This window comes from Onychostoma macrolepis, chromosome 16, assembly GCF_012432095.1.
Source record: "Onychostoma macrolepis isolate SWU-2019 chromosome 16, ASM1243209v1, whole genome shotgun sequence".
In the NCBI taxonomy this organism is placed as follows: Eukaryota; Metazoa; Chordata; class Actinopteri; order Cypriniformes; family Cyprinidae; genus Onychostoma; species Onychostoma macrolepis.
Window position 1 is genome coordinate 30357464 of NC_081170.1, and position 4815 is coordinate 30362278.

General features: G+C 41.2%; 1 long non-coding RNA gene across 1 annotated transcript; it reads right to left on the minus strand.

The window, feature by feature from the left end:
- Positions 1-2392: 2392 nt before the first annotated feature.
- LOC131522227 (uncharacterized) lies at positions 2393-3670 on the minus strand. Its single transcript, XR_009266475.1, has 3 exons — positions 3352-3670; positions 3171-3219; positions 2393-2973 (listed from the first exon to the last, which is right to left on the minus strand). It is a non-coding gene; the product is annotated as an uncharacterized LOC131522227 (long non-coding RNA).
- Between the last annotated feature and the right edge of the window lie 1145 nt (positions 3671-4815).

Below are 4815 nucleotides of genomic sequence, written 5' to 3' on the forward strand. Positions count from 1 at the left end.
TTGGCTCCACCGTGGGCCATCATCATGGCTGTGGCCTGGGTCCTGACAGGCTGCTCCTGCTCCGGGTCCGTCCTGTCTCCTCCCTGGCTCCTCCCTCCTTTGTCACCTCCCTGGTCTCTGTCACCCGGCCCCCTCCCGGTTGTCCGTCCTCCTCCTGAGCCTCCGCCATGGTTCCCACCCGCCCGCCCCCCTCCCTCTGTTGTTCCACGGTGCGAGGACGCACCTTCCGGGAGGGGGGAGTAATGGCACGCCTCTGGACTGTTTTGTTGTGTTTTTGCTCCCCATGCGTTCTGTGACCCAGTTTTTCACCTGTCTGATTGTTAATTTGATTCCAGGTGTGTCTCCTTAGTTCCCTCGTTATCCTGTCTTTATAAGCCCCAGTCCATTCAGTTCATGTTTGTCGGTCTTTGAATGTCTTCTAGTTTGTGCAAATTCCTCGTCTCCTCGTTCCTGGTTCCCTCGCTCCCCGTGAAGTGTGACAGAATTGTTGGCCTTCTGGAAAGTATGTTCATTTACTGTATATGTACTCAATACTTGGTAGGGGCTGCTTTTGCTTTAATTACTGCCTAAATTTGGCGTAGCATGGAGGTGATCAGTTTGTGCACTGCTGAGGTGGTATGGAAGCCCAGGTTTCTTTGACGGTGGCCTTCAGGTCATCTGCATTTTTTGGTCTATTGTTTCTCATTTTCCTCTTCACAATACCTCTTCACTTCAGGTCTGGTGAGTTTGCTGGCCAGTCAAGCACACCAACACAATGGTCATTTAACCACCTTTTGGTGCTTTTGGCAGTGTGGGCAGGTGCCAAATCCTGCTGGAAAATGAAATCAGCATCTTTAAAAAGCTGGTCAGCAGAAGGAAGCATGAAGTGCTCAAAAATTTCTTGGTAAACGGGTGCAGTGACTTTGGTTTTGAAAAAACACAATGGACCAACACCAGCAGATGACATTGCACCCCAAATCATCACAGACTGTGGAAACTTAACACTGGACTTCAAGCAACTTGGGCTATGAGCTTCTTCACCCTTCCTCCAGACTTGGTTTCCAAATGAAATACAAAACTTGCTCTCATCTGAAAAGAGGACTTTGGACCACTGGGCAACAGTCCAGTTCTTCTTCTCCTTTGCCCAGGTAAGACGCCTCTGATGTTGTCTGTGGTTCAGGAGTGGCTTAACAAGAGGAATATGACAACTGTAGCCAATTTCCTTGACACGTCTGTGTGTGGTGGCTCTTGATGCCTTGACCCCAGCCTCAGTCCATTCCTTCTGAAGTTCACCCAATTTCTTGAATCGATTTTGCTTGACAATCCTCATAAGGCTGCGGTTCTCTTGGTTGGTTGTGCATCTTTTTCTTCCACACTTTTTCCTTTCACTCAACTTTCGGTTAACATGCTTGGACACAGCACTCTGTGAACAGCCAGCTTCTTTGGCAATGAATGTTTGTGGCTTACCCTCCTTGTGAAGGGTGTCAATGATTGTCTTCTGGACAACTGTCAGATCAGCAGTCTTCTCCATGATTGTGTAGCCTGGTGAACCAAACTGAGAGACCATTTTGAAGGCTCAGGAAGCCTTTGCAGGTGTTTTGAGTTGATTGGCTGATTGGCATGTCACCATATTCTAATTTGTTGAGCCAAAATCATCACAATTCAAAGAACCAAAGACTTAAATTACTTCAGTCTGTGTGCATTGGATTTATTTAATACACGAGTTTCACAATTTGAGTTGAATTACTGAAATAAATGAACTTTTCCACGACATTCTAATTTATTGAGATGCACCCCCAGGTGAAAAAGAAATATATTTAAATTGTGCTTTTTCAGACACACTTAACCTTTTGAGTGGTACGGTCCCACATATGGGATTTTCATTTCCGTGCCACTGGGAGTACGGTCCCACATATGGGATTTAGAACGTTCGGTGACGTCGCATAACTGCCAAATTCAAACTGCGTTTTCGCGCGTTGACTGATGCTGAGATGCAGCTGCACTTGTCATATAATCACATCTATGCAGTGTTTTTAACCACATAATGTTTATTTTATGCTTTAGACATTTAAATACACATAAGTACTAGTAAAACAATACATTTAGAGTTCGTAAAATACACTCAGATGTTTATGGAAGCAGCAATAACAATGCATTCAAATATAATTTTCAGACGTGTTTTATTAATACCAAATACACATAGTGTAAGTAACTATAAAGTTCACTCTATTCTCCTCCCATCTCACCCGCCACTTACTTGCATGTATTTCATGAGAAATTGATGAATTTACGTGATGTAAATCCGACTGACAGGACTCTTTGAACTGTAGCACGAACAAACATGGCGGCGCCCATCTCACATTACAGATCACGATCAAGATCATTTAGAACTGTTTTCAAACGATAAAACACACTCATTTGCACATATTTGTGAATCGGAATATCAGATAGTTGATTATATGGTAAGCAGGTTTATGAATATTTTGAATAAAAAAGGAAAAAACGAAATAAAAGCGATCCATCTGTCATACAGTGTTATTGTGGCCGCGGTGTGTCACGTGACAATCATGACGCGTCGCCATGGAAACATTAAGGGGAAACGTTCTAAAATAACGGTCGCCTAAAAAAAACTCACTCTGGGGGGACCGCTGGAATATTTTAAACTCACCACTGAAAAGGTTAATACATTTATATGTGGGTTTTGGAGGTGGACGAGGAGATGGTGTAGGGATGGTGATGAGAGGATGACGATGATGCCCTGGCGGCTTAGATGGTGTTTGGCACATGGCACACACCCAGAGCATCCCAGTGCTGACAACACACGGCGAAGTCGCGGGAGGGAGGAGCCAAGATGTAGATGGTGTGGCTGCCGACATCTGGGGGCCGACCGATGGAGACAGAGCTGGTGGATCCAAAGCCGCAGACTAAGGGCCGATGGAGTGTCATCGCAGGTTCCGGAGACCTGGGCACAGCCTAGTCAGTAGTGCCTTGCAGCTTTAGAAAAAAAAACAAAACAGAAACAAAATTAGATAACAGATTTTTACATGAATGACTGAAAAGAAGCACAAATTAGCCACCTGGAATGGACACATTGCTAACGTTTTTCTTCCAAGATTGACCGAATCCCCCTCTATTAGGCCTGATTCAAAAATCTCTATAACAGAGTTGATACGACATTAAAATATACTTACTATTCCTTTGCATGTCTCTGCACTCATTTTGTCTTCTATAGCAGCTGATCTGAAAAACAACAAATGTTAATATTTCTTACACGCACACACACAAAAAAGGCAAATGATGATTGATGATTTGTTTTCTATTTAAGAATGACAGAACAATGTACCTGGTCGGAAATATAGTCAAAATCCTTACCAGTCTCAGCAGTTTCAGATGTACTGTATGCTTTTATAAGCAACCCTTCTTACAATTTAATCTTTGTTCTTATCTGTAATGAGAAATATATATATTAGAAAATAAAGTGATAAAGTTGTCAAGCTTGAACAAATATAAACACCAATCAACCAACACTACCACAGTTTGCCGATCAGCTCAAGACAAAGTAACTGTATGTTCATAATCATGATTTTTCAAAGATCATTAACCTCATTACAATGAAGCCAAATTGTTCAGGAAATCAGAAATAAATATACTTCATGTTGCAAATAAAAGAATGTTAATGTTAACTAATTTTATTTTTATTTTTTCTGCCAATGCATGTGTCAAAAACATGACAGGTACAGACAAATAACGCTAATTAAATACAAATCTTACCTGAAGTCACAGTAAGGTTTTGAAGCCAGACGCCATACACGCTCGCAGAAGCTGGTAAAAATAATAACATACCACTTTATGCCATGGTCTGTCTGAATACTGGATTCTGATTGGCTGGCAGGTGTTGATTAAATTCGTTGAACCGCACAGGTAGTTCCAGGTCAGCTTAATCACGTTCTATATTAATGCGCTTCCTATAAACATTGGTAACCATAGTAACATACAGTTACAGTTGAATAGTAATACAGACGAAAATAACCGTCATTTTTATCGTTCCGGTCAAATATTGCAGCACAAATATTATTAACATCTTTAATATGTGAATGCTGGCAAATGACCATGGCATAAACGGGATAATCAACGGCTAGCTGTGCATTAAACGATCTGAATGCACTCTGCTGTGCGTTGGGTGGTTCTTCGCCTCCACGTCGTGCATTCAGATCGTTTAATGCACAGCTAGCCGTTGATTATCCCTTACATATTTTCTAATTAATTTCATAATTCCCCCAAAACAATTTGAATTCTGCCATCACTCACCCTTAAGATGCTCCAAACCATCTAAGACTTTCGTTCATCTTCGAAAGAAAAGCGGAGATATTTTAATGAAATCTGAGAGATGTATGTCCCTCCGATGAAAAGATTCATCAAAGATGTTCACATTTCAAAAAGTTCATCGCAAAAAAACATCGCCAAAGTAATCCATATGAATTGCGTGGTTTCCTCCAAGCGCCCTAAAGAGACACGATCGATCTATATAATATAACACTGTTTAAATTTAGACTTATATTCACATTCAAGGGACATTTGCACGCACATCATATTTGATTTACCAAGCTCTCTGCTGCAAGCTCATTATCATACGAACCAATCAGAGCCGTTCAATGGCTCTGGAACCAATCAGGTTTAGTCTGTGTTGTTTGAATTTAAACACAAATAAACGTGTTTTTTTTTTTTTTTTCTCATTTCAGATATGATGTTGAAATCCTCGTGGGAATTTCAGAAATGTATATTAGAAAATAAAGGCGTCAAGCTTGAACAAGTTTATAAACACCTAGCTTATTACAA